Source organism: Elaeis guineensis, chromosome 7 (assembly GCF_000442705.2).
Source record: "Elaeis guineensis isolate ETL-2024a chromosome 7, EG11, whole genome shotgun sequence".
NCBI lineage: Eukaryota > Viridiplantae > Streptophyta > Magnoliopsida > Arecales > Arecaceae > Elaeis > Elaeis guineensis.
In genome coordinates, this window is record NC_025999.2 from 8,875,446 (window position 1) to 8,895,702 (window position 20,257).

The following is a 20,257-nucleotide window of genomic DNA, read 5'->3' on the forward strand; positions in this document are numbered from 1 at the left end:
TCATCAAGTTCGCAAGTTCAACTTTATCATGGGTAGGATTAGAACAGTAAATGAAGAGGTTTGGAGCTGGTTGTCCGAGATAGAAAAAGAGAAGTAGACGTTGGCATATGATGATGGCCTGCACTATGGTGTCTTAACTATAAATTTGTCGGAGATTTTTAATAGTATTTTACGAGGAGCTAGAAATATGCCAATTACAGCTTGTATTCAAATGATATTTTATCGTCTTGTGAAATACTTCAATACGAGGCATGCCCAAGCCTTGAGATATGTAGAGGAGAATCCAAATAATCTTTTTACTCCTCATGTTGCAATTAAGATCGCTGAAGATCAAGTTAAAGCTAACCAGTACCGAGTAACAGCATTCAACCTTCAAAGAGGCATATATGAAGTGCTTACGAGGAGAGCAAACGCAGGGTTACGAGGTAGAAAAAATTCACATACTGTTACTTTAGCTGAAAAAAAATATTTTTGTGGAAAGTAGAGCATGTACAAATATCCATATTCACATGTTTTAGCTGTGTGTCAAGAAATTACTGTATATTTTAGTGGTTTTGTGGATGATGCATATACAATTACAGCATATATGAATGCTTGGAGTAGTGACTTTAATCCATTACCACATGAAGATTATTGGATGCATACACGTATGTTCAAATGTATTCCTGATCATCATCATTTGAGATCCAAGCAGAAAAGTAGATCAAAATCAACAAGACTACGAAATGAGATGGATGATAAGCAAATAAGAAGTAAGAACCACTGTGGCATTTGTAAGGAACAGGGTCATGACCGTCGCCGCTGTCCTAGGATACTTCAACACACTTCAACTTCAAGCAGTGAAAGAAATTAAAGGTTTCGAAGATATATTTTTGTCATTATTTTATGTATTTCTGTGAGATTGTATTTGAATATACGTGTTTAATATCTAGAGATAAACTGAATTTTATATTTAAGTGGTATTGTGTGACAATATTGTGTTTAAAATATATTTCTCATAAAATGAATGGCTATCATATTTCTTATTTTTTAATACACTTGTGATAATATTATTATTTTATATTCATTAGCGTATTATGACTTACGATCCGTGGCATCCCGATCCTCGAGACAGCAGTATTCTTATATTGCAGGAGCACTATCGATCACAGACTATTTTAGATGGCGTCATAAGCATTTCAATCCTATTTACTATTTAAATTTTTTTTTGAAAAGTCATATACATTATCTAATTATTATATTTTATTACAAGAGTCCAGACACCTTCATCTACGACGATCCGATGCTGACTTCTGAAGGACAGAAGACATCCCACATAGAGTGCTGGATTATTTACGATATCTTGAATTTTATGGAGTATATCGGATTGATCGTATACAGATGGACGTTGGTCTTATTACTGTTTTGCTTGAGAGATGGCATTCAGAGACACACCATTTCATCTTCCATTTGGTGAGACGACCATCACTTTACAGGATGTCAGCATCCTTAATGGACAATCAGTTGATGGCAATCCAGTTATCAGAGTTGATCCCACGCTTACCATTTCGGAGTGGCAGGCTTTGTGCTTGCGATTGGTAGGGTTTGAGCCCGACGCCCACTTTTTCGATCATTCACGACTCAGGATTAAGTGTTTGGATGATCGTTATCAATATTTTCATATTGCGGATGATGCACCAGAGGAGATGGTGCAGCAGTATGTTAGGGGTCAGGTGCTGCAGTTGTTAAGTGGTGTCCTGTTATCCGATACTTTATCAAATAAGATGAAGTTGATGTTTTTGCCATTATTAGAGGATTTAGACTTTGCTCGTAGACTCAGTTGGGGTAGTGCTGTACTAGCTTGTTTGTACAGAGCTGTATCGGGGTTTTTATGCTGATCAGAGCGAGATTGATGGTTATCTTGTATTATTACAGATATATGAATTAAAAAAAATTTATTTTTAATATTCAATTATAGTTTATATTGGATATATCATGTATGATTTTTTTAAAATTTACAGATTTGGGTATGGGAGCGTATGCCGACTATCAGTCCATTACGATGACAGTTGCTTGAGATGCCATCAAAACAGCATAATCCTGATGTTCCATTCAGACTAGACGGACTATTGAGATATAGGTATAAAAATATTATTTTTTTATTTGAAACTTACTGTTTTAAATCCGATAAAATTTATTTAACATGAGTAGATTATGAAACAGATGGAACGTTGCATTCAACGTTCATTACATATCGATGAGAGTGGCACGGGTTTATAGGTGCCAGTTGGATATAGTAGTTGATATATATAGACGGATAAATTTGATTTTTTTACAAATATCATTTTACAGTATTCATAATCTATTAAAATTTTAGCTTACTAATTTTTTTTATTTTAACTATCAATTTTTGTGGGAGCCATATACAGATGAGATATTGGTTATATTGCCGCAGATGTGTACAGTTGGATATGACATATGGACTGCTAGGGTGCCCCTTATTTATTTTGATGTGGTAGAATGGCATCTTTTCGATCATGTCCTATGACAGTTTGGTTAGATTCAGGGCATCCCAGAGCAGTTTGATACCAGCCAGAGATTTCATCGTATTGATCAACGAGGGAGAGCTCGTATTGACTGGCGTATCAGACATGCAGAGTACATCAATATTTGAGATGCATGTCGAGATCATATTATTCATGGTGATCCCATTTTGAGAGGTCGTTCATATACAGAGGACTATATGGCTTGGTTTTTTAGCATTACAGTGCGAGTCATTGGATAGCCTCAGTATGCAGTTTCCGGATACGAGGGTGAGAGTTCTACTGTGCGTCTTTTGGTAAGACTACGAAAAATAATTTATGTTGTTTGTATTATATTTTTATTTTATATTTTACAGTATATTGATTATTTTATTTTTATTTTGTAGACTGATTCTATGTCGGATCTTGTGTTGGACGCTCGTCGTGCTTTATCTACGACTGATGAGGACGAACGGATTCGGATACTACGTGAGATAGAAAGAACAAGTTTCGGAATATTGGTGGCGATTGATGTTGATCCATATAGCTGTGCGTCTTGGTATGGAGCAGCCGATGCGTCAGATATGAGATATATGCCGTCACCATATGTTTCACATATTCCATCACCGCATATTCCGCAGATGTCATCACCAGATGCTGCACAGATGCCACCGTCTTTTGATCCGCAGATGACAGCGTCTTCTTCTTTCTACATCCCCCAGATGACATCACCGGGTACCAGTTGGCCACATGAGTATGATACTTTCTTTTCAGGCCCACCCGTGTATCCAGATGAGAAGATTGAGCGGATCACTCAGTCCGTAGATGATCTGACAGCATCAGTTATTTCTGAGCAGCATGACCAGCAGACCTCCTCTACTGATATAGGGGAGGAGCCATCACAGCAGGAGCAGGAGCAGGAGCAGCCGTTGAGGACCTTCCTGAGAAGGTCCAAGCGACCACGGGCACCACGACGTCCTTGTGAGACTTAGTCTTTTTTAGATTTGTACTTAATATTTTTAAAATTTTTATTGTAATATTTTTTGTACACTTGATATTTTTATTTTATTTAATATTATTAATTATTAATTTTATTTTATATTATTTAATTTCAAGTGATCGGATATTATGCTTTGTGGATATGGATACACATACTCTAATGTGTCTCAGAATATTAGGAGAGAAAAAATTATGCTAAAAGGGCTATAAAAATTATAACGTAAATAATAATAATATATCAAATAATTTAATTATATTTCTTAAAATATCTAAAAATAAATTAAATCAGACAAGTCGGTGGAGAACCATCAAAGTTCAAACCGATATATGAGATGAATCAGACCGCACTAGTACATCTGGATCTGGTACGGGCACGAACAGCTACATATGGTGCGGTATGGAGAAAAAAATTAATTAATTTAAAATAAAAAAATAATTTGAAATGATATTTTTTATTTGAATTAAAATTAAAATTTTATTTTTTTAAATTCAAAATTATAATTTTTATTTTTTTCTCATTTTTCTTTTTTATGATATTTTTTTAATTTTTTAAGATTTTTTGGGATATTTTTTAAAAAATTAATTTTAAATGGGAAAAATAATTTGAAATTATATTTTTTATTTGAATTAAAATTTGAATTTTTATTTTTAAAAATTTAAAATTTAAAATTATAATTTTTTTTCTCATTTTTTTCTTCTTTGTTTGGAATATTTTTTAAATAAATTAATTTGAAATGGAGAAAGTAATTTAAAATAATATTTTTTATTTTAATTAAAAATAAAAATTTTATTTTTTTAAATTTAAATTATAATTTTTTATTTTTTTTCTATGTTTTAAATTTTTTACTTTTTTATGACACTTTTTATTTTTTTATTTTTTTGACATATTTTTTAAAAAAAATTAATTTGAAATGAGGAAAGTAATTTGAAATAATATTTTTTATTTTAATTGAAATTAAAATTTTTATTTTTTAAATTTAAAATTATAATTTTTATTCTTTTCTCATTCTTTTCTCATTTTTTATGATATTTTTTTATTTTTTTAATTTTTTAAGATTTTTTTGGAATATTTTTTTAAAAAAATTAAATTTAAATGAGGAAAATAATTTAAAATTATATTTTTTATTTGAATTAAAATTTAAGTTTTTATCTTTCAAAATTTAAAATTATAATTTTTAGTTTTTTCTCATTTTTTCTTCTTTGTTTGGAATATTTTTTAAATAAATTTATTTGAAATAGAGAAAGTAATTTGAAATGATGGTTTTTATTTTAATTAAAATTAAAAATTTTATTTTTTTAAATTTAAAATTATAATTTTTATAATTTTTATAATTTTTATTTTTTATTTTATTTTTTTTATTTTTTTAACATTTATTTTTAAAAAAATTAATTTAAAATGGAGAAAGTAATTTGAAATGATGTTTTTTATTTAAATTAAAATTAAAATTTTTATTTTTTTAAATTAAAAATTAAAATTTTTATTTTTTTCTCTTTTCTTTATCAAAATTTCTTTTTTTATGGTATTTTTTTCTTTTTTTAATTTTTTAAGATTTTTTTGACATATTTTTTAAAAAAATTAATTTTAACTGAAGAAAATAATTTAAAATGATATTTTTTATTTGAATTAAAATTAAAATTTTTATTTTTTAAAATTCATTCAAAATTATAATTTTTATTTTTTTCTCTTTTTTTCTTCTTTTATGATATTTTTTAAAAAAATTAATTTGAAAAGGATATTGTAATTTAAAATGATGATTTTTATTTGAATTAAAATTAAATTTTTTATTTTTTTAAAATTTAGAATTATAATTTCTATTTTTTTAATTCTTTTTTATGATATTTTTTTTTTTACACTAATTTTTTTCAGATATTTTTTTAAAAAGATAATTTGAAATGGGGATACTAATTTGAAATAATAATTTTTGTTTTAATCAAAATTATAATTTTATTTTTTATAAATTTTAAATTTTTATTTTTATTTTTATTTTATTTTTTTTATTTTTAATTTTTTTTGAGAGAAAAATTAAAATTACCAAATAAAATGATATTTTTTAAAATGTCGTTTGGAATGGAATTTTTAAAAAATGTAATTTTAAATGATATTTTAAAAAATATAATTTGATTTGGTGGTTTTTTTTTCCGTCGTCTACGTGAAAAAATGACTAAAAAAGAAGAATGACGTAGCCATCATAAAATATCATTTAAAATAATATTTTATCTTATTTATATCATTCTAATAAATAAATTAAAATTAAATTATTTTTATAAATAAATTTTTTATTTAAATTAATTAGGTGAAGCACTCACCTCCCGAGTAATGCTGAATGGCTGCAAGCAAAAGACTAAAAATAATAATCTACGTAACAACTATTAAATTATTTATTGTATTGCAAGCATATATGACATAAATTGATTTTTATAATCATTTCAGAAAGTTGAATCAAAATTTGTCCGTGAAAATGTTTTGTCTAAGCAAGTACTTGGTCCCTGTACGTTGACAGACATATAACCAGACTTTTCTTTGGCTATCCAAATATTATTTTACAGCCAGAATGCAATGATGATATGGACAGCTCATATTCTCACATCTCTCAAGTCTTAAACAACTTCACATGTTTTTTGTTTTTTTAATATAGTTTTATATTATTTTAGTTTACTTATCAGATAGTGGACTTAATCAAAATGCATAGAATATCTTAATGACCATTCAATGCACTTGGATTTGCAATCCAAAGGAGAGAGAGGAGAAAAAAAAAAAAGGTGTGACCAGATGAAAGCGATGTGCAGTTTGCATGATAATATAGAATACACATTCTAAACTTTATTTAAGGTCAATTGCAGAGGCGCCTTTTAATTTCCACGCAGTCCACCTACCCTATCCAAGTTGTTTCTCTGTCTAACGCTAGGCTACATAAGTCGATAGAAATTTTTACTGGCTAAGATGAGACTATAACTTACAATCGTCATGCATAGATAGGCTGCTCATTCTATTTCGTGCATAAACGTACACCACAATAACAATTCACTGCAAGAACAACATAAGATTAGATGAGAGGAGCATCACTAAAATGGTGCAACTGATGTATGGTGTAATTTGTCTAAAATAAGAAGACGACGATCCAAAAGAAGCTACATGATGAATAGGACTCACAAAAACAAGATACTATACTATGTCCTGTGATGCATCATACCAATTATACATCTTGGTTCCTGTATATCCTATGTATCATGCGTTTGTCTTAACTTGCTGCTATCTATATCTTATTATGGTTTGTTCCTACCATACATTATTGATATGGTACGTAAGGTGCATATTATAATTTTTTGGTAGGAATGAAATATCTAATTGATCTGGCGCATCTTTGCACAATTTTTGCTGGCTAAGATGAGACTATAACTTGTAATCGTCATGCATAGATAGGCTGCCCTTACTATTTCGTGCATAAACGTACATCACAATAGTAATTCACCGCAAGAACAACATAAGATTAGGTGAGAGGAGCACCACTAAAATGGTGCAATTGATGTATGGTGTAATTTGTCCAAAATAAGAAGACGACGATCCAAAAGAAGCTACATGATGAATAGGACTCACAAAAATAAGATACTAAACTATATCCTATGATGCATCATGCCAACTATATATATTGGTTTCTATATATCCCATGTATCTTGCGTTTGCCTTAACTTGCTGCTATCTATATCTTATTATGGTTTGCTGATACTGCTTAACTTTTTTTTTTTTTTGATAGAAAGGCATTCCGATCGGGAAATAAAAGAGATGTCCAATATTAACCATATTAAGTAGAGAGAATAGATACCGCCAACAAACAGTGCATCCTCGTGCCATCATAAGCGTTATAAAGTTTTGTAAGTGAGCAAGAAGATATTGGCTCCTTCTGCCCATTCCTGCATCTGATCAGCAACAAGGAAAAAAAGACATCCACATGAGTAACATTCTGAAGAATCTAAGCATAATAGGTTCACCCCTAATCCAGAGAAGAGCATATAATTCACAGTTTCCCGTAAGCCTTCAAATTATTAAGATGAACAATAGCAGGTACAATAAAGCAATGTTTGTGAATCTGCATAAAGCCCCCATTCAAGAGATACAGCCCAGCTACCCGCAGTAACAGATGGATTAATCTAACTTGCAGCACACAACCACAGCTCCAATGACCATCCATCATATAGAAATAATTCACCACAGTGAGAATGCCATAAGCCACAGTGGTGATACTACAGTGCTTGAAACAATGACACATGATACCAAAAAACAATTGTTGCGGTCAATCGCCTCGTCGTCCGATCGTCGGGGAACGTGCACCTGCAAAAACGAGAAGTCCACACTGACCGGAGGCGGCTCCGACAGGGACCCTCCGACGGTCAAGTCAGAGAGGTGACTGGGCAATAGTGAAATAAAGACAGGGAGCTCGATCGAAGGAGAGAGAGAGAGAGGAGCGAGCCTGTGGTTTTGGAGTCGAGGAGTGGAGAGAGCAGATCCCTTGCACTGTTACCTTCCCCGATTTATATAGTGGAGCACGGTATGGCGCTGTCATTAATGGCGCAGACAAGTGAGGAATTGTCAACTCACTGTAGATTGTCGGAGTCGCCGTGAAAGTGTCATGTCGTCGTGGGGCTGTCAAATCACCAGGGTTGACAATGCCCTCGGCGGGACAATGCCCCTAGATGGCCGTGCCGCATGTTGCTGTCAGAACTGACAAGGTCTGGCGGCTGTACGGCGATCAGAGGAGTCGACCGACCATAGATCGGTGGCCAGCTGAGTGGCGTCGGGCCCCTCCGTTGGTCGGCGAGTTTTACGTGAGTCGGCCAGCAGACCTCCGGGTTCAGTCGGTCGGGAAAGGTGCTCCCGACATATCCTCAGTCGGTCGTGAGCCGATAATTGGCCGGTGATGGCGTCAGTCGGTCGGTCCGACTGTCAGTCGGTCGGTCGGTCCCTCCGGCCGTAAGTTGGTCGGTCGGTCCCTCCAGCCGTAAGTCGGTCGGTCGGTCCCTCCGGCCATCGGTCGGTCGGTCGGCGGGTATTCCCCAACAACAATCTAAGAGTGGATTTAGAACTCCACAAACCACAATTTACTGCTCATTAAAAGAGACATGAGCTATAATACATAGTCAGTAAATATATCTTCATGGACATTAGCTGCAGTAATAAACCAGCCCTCATGAAAAAAAAGAAGGCATAAAGAGACCAAATAGTAAGATTTAAGAACTCAAAGCTAGGCTGGATTCTGAAGCCCCAATTCCTCCTGCCCACAATCTGGTTTCCATACCCGTAATGCAGGGGAAAAATCAGGATCAGTAGAAACCAAATGACAGTTCTCCTCGTACAGATGGTTAACATTCTATCTGGCTTCATCATCATTCAAAACGAACTCCAAAAGCATCAGCCGCCAAAATACCAGCTAACTTGGATCAAACAAGTTGTTGGGCATAGATAATGAAATTTCTTTCCCCAGCCTGTTCAGCCAAGAAGTCAGCAGCAAAATTTTCTTCCCACAAACTGTAAAAGCCTGTTCCCCAAACTGCATACTTTGCATAGATGGCCCTGCATGATGCAAGAAAGCAAAAGCTTTTCTAACCACTTGAGCAGGGGTATGATTTATACCCTGAAAAACCCTCTCATTGCACATTGACCATAAAATGTATGCAATTCCAAGTTTAACTTCCATTGCTGTCATAGAATTAGTCATAATATTCTCTAGATTCAGCAATGAAGAAGGCCGAATCATTATACAAAGCATAGTCCCAGTATATACCCAATATTGCTCTGCAAATAAACAACCTATCATGAGATGATGACAGTCTTCAACATCGGAGATACACAGATCACAATATTGCATATCCATTGGGATAATATGTCTCTTGTATACCAACTCCTTGCAAGGAATTCTTCTCCACATGAGCTTCCATAAGAATGTTTTAACTTATGGGGATCTCTGATTTCCAGATCCAATGAAATGATTTTTCTATGGGAAAAGTATCATCATCATGAAGGGACCGCAACGTATCTTTAAAAGTGACGTGGTTGGTTCTAGTTTTTCAAAAAATAGTATCAAGCCACCACCCATACGCCACTAGCACCTTGCAAACCATCCTTACCAATTCTTCGGAGAACATATTAGCTAATATTTCAGCATTCCAATCATGAGCAGAGGACATTAATTGCCTAACTTTCATATTGCTACAGTCTACATTCATATTAATATATGTTGGCCAATAGCCCAACGGAATGGGAGTGACCCAATGGTCATTTATGTCATCTATATCATCACCCGATCCTACTGAGCAAATAAATTGAAATCGTAATTTATTTCCACATGCGGTAATCTTAGGCTAGATATCAGAACATTTTGTTTGTCTCTTATATGAGTGCCAAGTTCCTTTAAAATTATCTTTTGCACCAACAATCTGAGCCCACAGAGTGTGAGGTTTGAGAACCAGGTGAGCTGCAAGTTTAGTAATTAAGGCTTGCTTTCCAATGCACAAGGAAACCAGTTCCAATTCTCCCTGTTGCTTTGGAAGACACACCTAATCCCAACAGACAAGGTGAAGCCCCTTACCATCTAATGGATGCCCTCACAAAAAAGCCCGCAACTCCCTCTCTATCTATGTTAGAAGATAAATAGGAACATTTATCGAAGATAAACAATGTGTAGGAGTAGTAGAAAGCACAATTTACAGCAACTTAAAACGCCCAGCAAATGAGAGAGTTCTCCACTTCCAAGTATCAATTTTAGCCGTCAGAGCCTCCATTATATATGTGAAATCAGAGGCAACTAGCTTATTAGGAGCTAGAGGGACTCTTAAATATTTCCAAATTTCTCTTATTTCAGCAATTTTGAATATAGAACAAACATCACACTTCACTCTTCTAGTTACTAATCGACTGAAAGTAATACTAGACTTCTGAATATTGATTGCTTGCTCTGAAATGTTACAATATGCATCAAGAATAGCCTTTAAACACAAACCATCTTTAACGATAGCCCGAGCAACCAAAAGAATATCATTCGCATAAAGAATATGCGAAAGAAATGGCCTTTCTCTTTTAGGCTTATAAATCCGCAGCAGTTAGGCTTGTACCGCCATCTTTAAGAACCTTGATAGAATTTTTGAACATAGAATGATCAGATATGAAGATAGAGGGCAGCCCTGCCTCAAACCTCTCGAAGGTGTAAACTAGTCAGTATGATTACCATGAACCAGCAATGCAAATTGAGCCCCAAAAATACATAGTCGGATCCAATTTATCATTATAGAATGAAAGCCAAAATTCTGAAGAACTATAAATAGAAAAGGCCAATGAATTCTATCATAAGTGATCGCTTATCGTGAGCAACCAAAGATAAAAATTAATTTCGATTTAACTATTTAGTAGAATAGCATGAGTCGGATGTCGAGTCCATAGAGATCAGAAGGCTAAGTTGATTCAACAAAATAAAAATTAAGAAAAGTAGGAAAGTTTATTATGAAAAAATTGTATTTTGAAAAATATCAATGATTAAAGAATTAATTAATTAAAAAATAAAATTAAAGCAAGATGTATGATAATGAAAGTCTCACGGTTTCGATTCCATCTTTAATTACAATTTTGATATTTTCTTTTGAAGCAATCGTAATTATTAATTAAGATGTTCTATGATTAGGTTTGATCATAATTTATCTCACCCAAGTACGAATTGTATCTTTCGATCACGATCCATCTCCCTAAAGTATAAGTTATTCAAACTTGAATCATAAAATATCTTAAAAAGAAGATAAAAAAATCTATGAGTAAATACTTAAAATAGCTTATTTTACTTGAGCACAGACCATATCTTTCGATCATGATCCGTCCCTACGAACGTATAAGTATTCAAAGATTAACTACATAAACATGAAGCACAAGAACTTAAAAGCAAACATAATATTTATTCATAAAAAAAAATGCTGACAACTTTTTCTAAATGCATTAAAGATAAATATAAGAAAAAATATTCAAGATAAAATATAAGACTGAAATTTAAAGACTTATTCTACTCCTCTGAAAATTTGAGTTTTTAGTAGCGCATGATATTAATTTCGCTTGCCTTCGCTCCCTTCATCCTCCTTCTTGTTGAAATGTTGGAGATTGGATGCTTGGATGAAATCGATGAATTTTAGGTTGAGGTCTTGGGACTTATTTATAAGTATTAGAAGGCATAAAATTTAATTGATAGGCAATGTAGGATTAATAAAAATAAGAATGGATGGCTAGGGTTTTGTAAGTGAATATGTGAGGGCTTCTAATTAATGGAAGGTTGAGATTTATTGTGGAGATCAAGGAATGGTGCTAGATGGTGGCGTGAAATAAGATTGGGTAGAAGCGAGAAAAGAGGAAGCGCAAGTTGTTTCTTAAGGAGATGCTAGGGTTTCAATTGATGTGGCTTGATGGAGGGCTTAGATGCGATGAAAGGAAAGAAGGCGCGCTCCCTAGATGGAGCGAGAAAGGGAGGAGGGCTTCTTATGTGGCACTGAAAATAAAGAGAGAGGGTGTTGGTTATTTAGAGCATGAAGAAGAGATAAGGGAGTGCTTCATGAGGTGGCATGCAAGAAAGAAAGCGTGAAAAGTTGTTAGGTTTTTAGCATGAAAAAAAAGAAGTAGGGCGTGAATGATAGTTGTGCGCTAGAATTCTAGTGTGAAACAGAGTATTGCATACGCTAAAAATATAAAAAAAAGGTAAAGGGGCGTGAGGTTTTATTGTTGGTGTCAACTATGGAGAGAAAAAAAAAGAAAGTTAGTTGGGACGTTGAAAGTTTCTTAAGTGGGCCTCCCTTGATGGCCTTTGGATCAAGATATCCTGCTACCTATCCCTTGGATTTTGGTATCTCTAGGATTTTAATAAATTGGCATCATAAATCTTGACCGTTAAGTGAAACATTACTTCTAAACTATTGGATTACTTTCTTGTTTGATTAATCTTTCAAATTGATTGCTCTTAGCCTCTTGGTTCTTGAATTTTGTTTTGGATTTGAACCAATTTGGATCTTGGTTAGCTCAATCTCTTAGTTTCCTGTAAAAAAAGATAAAAAGTATCAAATTCTATATAATATGGATCAATTAATAAAAGATTGAATGCTTGTATATCCTAATTAATATATTTATCACACCCTCTAACTTGAACTTTACTCATTCTCGAGTAAAAAAAAAAAAATATTCTACATTTGTAGGATAAGTTGCGGAGCTTATGAAAATATTTGAAGATGCTACCCACTACTATCAATATCACATACATTCTTACTTAGACTTAAAGAAAGTTATTTCAGATATTTTATAAGCAAAGGATATCCCGTCAGAGAGTTAGTGGAATATGTCATTGGAAAATTAATATCATCTAATAAAGTGGTTAAGTAAAGAATCCATTATTTTTCAAAGATATCTCTTTTACTAACTCCTTATTTTTATCTCTAAATTATCTAATGCTAAGATGTGCTGAGGTACTGTCTTCATGCAAGTCTTTTTTTTTTATTTTATGTTATTTTTATTTATTTATTTATTTTTATACAATCAGTACAATGTGTTAATCCCTTAAGCTTTCTGTCCGATCCTTATAGTGAGATTTCAACTAATGACTCTCAAACTAATTGACTTTAGGGCATTAGATGTAAAACACCCCTCGACTTACTGGCTCGAATCAAATATACTTCAAATTAAGATTAGCTGTATAGCAGACTTTTTCACATTTTTTACTGTTTGATGCGAACACTCAATGCTTGTTTAGGCAAAGAGGCTCGATTATTAGGTAAAAAAAGATTTAAAGCCTCTTCTTTTTTTTCAATAGAGAAATAGAGAGATAAAACTTGCATTTGTCAACATATTACACTCATACATAGCCAAGAAGTAGATTCTTCTTTGATGTTAATAGAGAGGATTAGAGTTATCCAAAAATTGATTTAGTTTTAACTTAACCCTTTTATTAGATTCTATTAATATGAGACCCACAGTACATCAATTACTTATCAAAATGTATGATTAAAAGACACTAAGTAAGACTCGATTAATCTAAACAAAATACAAAAGATATGAATCAAAAAACAGGAGCTAGATTGCCTCTCCAAAAGTGCTAAGTTTATAGTCTTCAATTGGATTAAACTTTGATAGTTGATGATTCAATAGGAGGCTCTCATCTCAATTGAGTCCTCTGATCACTAGTTGTGGATACTTCATAAAAATGTTTAGATTCTTGGTTTGACTAGAGGTTTAAGTTCAAATCTTCATCCTTTAGATCGATGGGTTCATAAATATTATCTTGGATCAGGTTTACATCCACGGGTTGGTCCATTTCATTGCCTATATTGAAAATATTGAGGTCAATGGACATGTTTCCAAAAGAGATATTCATGAGTCTATTACGATAATTGATTACAGCATTGGCGGTAGTAAAGAATGGTCTCTCTAAAATGATCGAGATGTAACTTTTAAGGTTTGATACATGTTCAATCTCTAATATCATAAAATCCATCGAATAAATAAAATTACCAACCTTGATCAACATATCCTCTACCACTCCTTTTGAGACCTTAACAGATAGATTTGCCAATTGCAGGGTAATCCCAATCGGCTTTAATCCTCCTAACCCTAATTGCTCATATATTGAATATGGTGTTATGTTCACACTAGCCCGTAAATCCAACAAAGCTTTATCAATGGTGGTGTTGCTACTTGTTTCAGCTAAGGTCGGAAGGTAGGCGATTGAGCCTTGTGCAGTAGTACTGAAGTGACCTATAAAATAAAGTCTGAACCAGAGGCTTTCACTCCGATGAGGATCCTTCAATGCTCAAATCAAGAATCAGAGAACTATGGAAGCAGCAACTAATTCTCTGAGAGAGGTACTTACTTAGATCTTTGAGATTTTAGTTATTTGTAGAGAATATGGTCCAACAACCATGGAAATATGTGATTTCAAGGTTGTCGGGTTGTTGGACATACTGTTAGTGGGTGAGATATTCTAGTCCTTATCTGCTCCATGAGATATGGAGAGTCGGTTACATCCAAACTTATCCACTCGAGGTGGATAGCTACTGCACATATCAAGAATTGGTATGTCGAGGTAACGAAGGAAGATCACGTGACAGACAGACCGCACAACAGACTGGATGCAAATAGCTCAGCTCCACATACCTTAGCTCGGTACTTGGATCAACAATCACGATGATAGCTCGCTGGCCTGAGGTATTCCATGATATTATGTCGATCTGATATATTTACGGTACCATCGTAATACTACTTTCTACTCCTGAGTCTGAGAATCAGACTAAAGAAGTATCTCTGAAGTCGTACCTCGAATCTGGGGATGCACGCTCTCACGCTTTCACATGTGCCCTCAGCATTTAAAACTAATGACGTCAGTCCGACAGACAAGGCTCATAACGAATGATCGTGATTGATGAGACCACTCATATGGTGGTCTTCTCGAGAATTTAATTTCTCCAGCAGTGGCTTTCTGTCTTCTCCTTCTCCTTTAAATCTACTTTTTGAGGGTATTGAGGAGGCGACTGCAATCCCCCTTCGTTCCAGATTTTCACTGTGGCTCTTGGAGGCAAGATGAATCCAGAATTCTTGAGAAAGTTTGAGTTGGTATCGGCTCAGAAAAGGTAGGCCAAAGTTCTGTCCGCTGGTCCTCCAGCTCCATTGGATGGCGATGTCGAGATTCTGGCCATTGAACCAACTACCGTGATCGTGGAAGATGAAAATCTCCTTCTGATTGTCGAGTCCACGATTTTCACGTTGGAGGCTATGGTGAAAGCTCCATCAGAGGGTGTTTTGATAAAGGAGACTTTGGCGAAGAAGACAGGCCACGGATGCAATCAGTCATCCTGAAGAAGCTTCGACGATGGCGGTAGAGACTGGAGTCTTCAAAGCAGGTGGCTCCTATCAAATGCCTTCCCCCGATTGCTTCCTAAGCAAGTCCTTCACAATCAGTGTACTCTATTTCATCTGCGATGGAGAATCTCAAGTCCGTGGCAGAATTTCTGAGAAACTTTCTTTCTCCTGTTAAAAGACAGTACCTGGACGAACAAGGAGTTCAACAGCAGATGATGGGTGCCCTTAGGCTCTCGCTCAGGTAAGGAGTCTTTGGATCTTTTCTTTTGGCCTCCTGCAGCTTGCTACATTTAATAATCTTGGTATGAATTTTGTACAGGTTGGACATTATCTGGCCAGCTTCATCGGCTCCACCTCTGAAGCTTCAGCATTAGAGCTAACAGCAGCAAAGAAAGAAATAGACTGACTGAAGTATCTTTTGGAGTAGGAACAATCGACTACCGCTGAGTTGATCAAGAAAGTCAACTCTTCAGAGGATGCCCTCCGAGAAGCTCAAGAAATGATCGATCGTTGAGATGATGAGTTAAAGAGGATTGAGAAAAAAATTGAAGATCTCGAGAGGCAAAGATCTGAGGCTGAGAGAGACTACCGTCGAGCCTGCAATGACATAGAGCACCTAAGGAGGACACTTGAAGGAAGAAATGGTCAAGACTCTATCCCAGTGGCAATAGTTCTGAACAAAGAAACTTTGGTTCCGAATAAAGAAACCTCAGTGACAACAGTTCCGAATAAAGAAATAGTTTCGAACAAAAAATTTTAGTTTTGAACAAAGGAACCTCAGTGACAACAGTTTCGAACAAAAAAACTTTGATTTTGATCAAAGAAACTTTAGTGACAATAGTTTCAAACAAGAAATTTTGGTACCGAGCAAAAGAACCTCAGTAGCAATAGTTCTGAACAAAAAATTTTGGTTCTGAACAAAGAAACTTCAGTAGCAACACTTTCGAATAAAAGAACTTTGGTTTTGAACAAAGGAACCAAGAACTTTGATTTTGAACAAAGGAACCTCAGCAGCAACGGTTCCGAATAAAGAAACTTTAGTTCCGAATAAAGAAATCTCAACGGCAATAGTTCTGAACAAAAGAGCTTTGGTGGAGCTCGTTGGATAGGAGCTTTGGCCTTTTATACCATTTTTATGTTCAAACACAACTTGACGAATATATATATATATATATATATATATATATATATATATATATATATAAATATATATAATAAAATAATATTATAGCATCACTGATAATACATACGCAGATTGATCGAATTCCATGGCTTGGGGAGTGGAGTTCCATCGAGTTGCTTCAGCTGATAGGTCTCTAGGCGTAGCACTTTATCACCTGATAAGGACCTTCTCAGTTGGGTGATAGCTTTCCTTACTCGATGGGCTATGAAACTTCAGCTCGCCGCAACATCAGGTCGTCAGCTCAGAATTTTTTAGCTTTAACTTGGGCGTTATAATACTTAGCCACTCTCTGGCGATGGGTAGTCATTCTAACGATGGTACGTTCTCTACTTTCTTCAATCAAGTCGAGATTAGCCTGGAGTCATACTGAGTTGGTGTCTTTATTATACTCCTCGACTTTGAAAGATGGAAGCTTGAACTCCACAGGTATAACTGCTTTAGTCCCAAACGCGAGATTAAAAGGAGTTTCGTTGGTTGGGAGTCTCTAAGTGGTTCTATAAGCCCATAAGACATGATGGAGCTCATCTATCCATGACCCCCTTGTCCGATCCAATCTGGCCTTTAAGCCCTGTAGGAGAGTTCTATTGGTTACTTCCACCTCTCCATTTGCCTGTGGGTGACCTATCGATGTGAAGCAACATTCTATTCCATGGCTTTCATAGAATTCATGGAGTTGAGCATAGCTGAATTATCCGTCATTGTCTGTGATCAGCATTTTGGGAAGATCATACTGGCAGATAATGGATTTTTGAATAAAATCCTTCACTCTTACTTCAGTTATACGGGCCAGAAGCTTAGCTTCGATCCACTTTGTGAAGCAATTGATAGCCATCAGAAGAAATTTGTGCTGATCCAATGCACGAGGAAAAGGATCAAAAATATTTATTCTCCACTAAGCAAATGGCCAAGGGGCACTAATGGAAGTCAGAAGTGCTATCGGTTGATGTTGAATATTGAAATTTTTCTATCACCGATCGTACTTCCTGACGAAGTTGCTTGCATCTTTTTGCATAGTGGGCCAGTAGTAGCCATGCCAAAGAATCTTATAAGATAGGGATCTACTTTTCAAGTGATTGTCGTTGATTCTTTCATAAATTTTTTGTAATGCATAATCAACCTCAGATGGGTGCAAGCACTTCAGAAGAAGTAGAAAAAATGATCATTTGTATAACTTATCATCATACAGAACATAGCGGATGGCCTGTTTTCTTATCTTCCGGGCCTCCTTATGATTAGGTGGTAACTCATCCGACCTTAAATACTTGAGCAGAGCATCAATTTAGCTAGGTTTTTCATTAACTTACTGGACAACAAGAGGCTCTTCGAGGCTCGAGGTCTTTAATACCTCGAAGTAGGTCCCTTCTTCTAAGTCGGCGGGCAGTAAGGCTGCTAATTTTGATAGTGTGTCTACTCTGACATTTTTCGCTCTAAAGACCTGTTGAATATCAAAACTCAAAAGGGTTAAGATTAAATCCTTTACCTTTTGAAGGTCTCTTTTCATATTTTCTTCTTGGGCCTTATATCCGCCCTTGATTTATCCAACTACCAATTAGGAGTCACTGAAGATCTTCAGATTTTGAGCCCCTGCTTCTCTCGCAACTTTTATACCAGCAATTAGAGCTTCGTACTCTGCTTCATTGTTGGTGGCTAAAAATTTGAAGCGCAGAGTGTACTCCACCACATCACCTTCAGGATCAGTTAAGATAAGTCCAACCCTTGATCCTGATGAATTTGATGAGTCATCGACATGCAGGATCTATAACTTCTTAGGGTCAGCCCCTGCATCTACTTCTTCACTTCTCGAGCTTTTCCCAGCTTTTGAGCTCTCTCCATTTTTTGAGCCTTCTCCACTCTTTGAGCTCTGTTTGCTCGGAATGGTGCATTCAAGGATGAAGTCCGCCAATACTTGGGCTTTAATGGAAGGCCATGGATGATATTGCAAATCCAACTCTGAGAGTTTTAGGGCCCACTTTGCAATCCATCTTGAAGTATCTGAATGATGGAGAACAGCCTTGATCAGCTGATCAGTAAGCAACATAATAGTGTGAGCCTAAAAATAGGGCCGAAGTTTTCTTACCGTGATCACAAAAATCAACTTCTCTAGCTTGGAGTATCTGGTCTCTGTATCATAAAGGATTTTGCTAGTATAATATATGGACTTTTGAATTCATCCTTCTTCTCAGACAAAAATTGAGCTAATCGCCACTGAAGAAACGGTGAGATATAGTAGTAGCTCCTCACCAAGCTAAGGCTTCATAAGCAATGATGCTGAGTTGAGATATTGTTTCAACTTTTTAAACATCTTCTGGCACTCAGTACTCCACTAAAAATCTTTTGGCTACTTGAGGGTACGAAAAAAAGAGAGAGATCTCTTAGTCGATTTGGAGATGAAGCGGTTGAACAAAGCAATTTTGTCGGTCAGATGCTGCACCTCTTTGATAGTTCTTGATGGTGTCATCTCAAGGACTGCCTTAATTTTCTCAGAATTTGCCTCGATACCTCTTCGCGAGATCATAAATCTGAGAAACTTATCTAAGATAACTCCAAAGGCACACTTTGCTAGGTTGAGCCTCATCCGAAATTAGCAGAGAGTGTTGAAAGTTTCTTAGAGGTCAGCAGTATGATCTGGAGTAGCTTGATTTTTGACCAGCATGTCATCTACATATACCTCCATATTACGATCGATTTAATCTTTAAAGATCTTGTTCTCCAATCGTTGATAGGTAGCTCCTACATTCTTTAAGCCAAAGGGTATCACCCTATAACAAAAAAGCCCACGATCAGTAATAAAGGCTATTTTCTTCATATCCTCAGATGCCATCTGGATTTGATTATAATCAGAGAAGATATCTATAAAGGTGAGGAGCTCATGCCCTAAAATTACATCCACCGATTGATCAATCCGAGACAACAGATAGCTATTCTTAAGACAGACATTATTTAAGTCGGTGAAGTCGATGCACATGCACCACTTTTCATTTGTCTTCTTGACTAAAATGATGTTCGCCAACCAGTCTGGGTACATTACTTCTCTAATAAAGCTAATCTTGACCAGCTTATCTACTTCCTCGACTATAGTCTTCTGATGCTCTAGGGCGAAGCTTCGCTTCTTTTGCTTTATCGGACGATAGGTTAGATCTACTTTCAAGTAGTGGGACATCATCTTCGGATCTATGCCAAGCTTGTTTGTGGCCGACCAGGCAAAGAGATCTGTATGTTTTTGCAAAAGAGCGATTAACTGATCTTTTGTTACCTCATCAAGATGTGAGATGATCTTCACAGTTTTGTTGGGATTCTCTTTTCTCAGTGGGACTGCCAAGAGGTCCTCAGATGGCTAGGCACATTTCTCGACCAGATCATCTCGGACATCCAGTCCCATTGGAAGTTTGGGTTGGGCCTCTGTTTGGGATGGTTGGCCTTCTACTCAAAGCTTGGCAGCAAAATATTGTCGAGCCATAACCTAATTACCTCAAATTTGCCCTACTCTATTCTTTGTTGAAAATTTTACCATCAAGTGATAGCTTGATACTACGGCCTTTAAAGTTTATAAACTCGAAAGACCAAGGATTGCATTATAGGCCGAAGGAAGTTTAACCCCTAGAAAATTGATCTGGATCATCGTTCATTATGGTGAAGTGCCCACTGTAACAGGCAGCCTAATCATCTCCTCTGAAATCATCGAGCCTCCGAAGAAATTTTGAATTGGGGTAT

At 35.4% G+C, this 20,257-nt stretch overlaps 1 pseudogene; it reads left to right on the forward strand.

Annotated features, from left to right (window-relative positions):
- The window catches only part of LOC105049076 (probable inorganic phosphate transporter 1-8), a 34,549-nt pseudogene extending 19,189 nt beyond the window's left edge, over positions 1-15,360 (forward strand).
- The last annotated feature ends 4,897 nt before the right edge of the window (positions 15,361-20,257 follow it).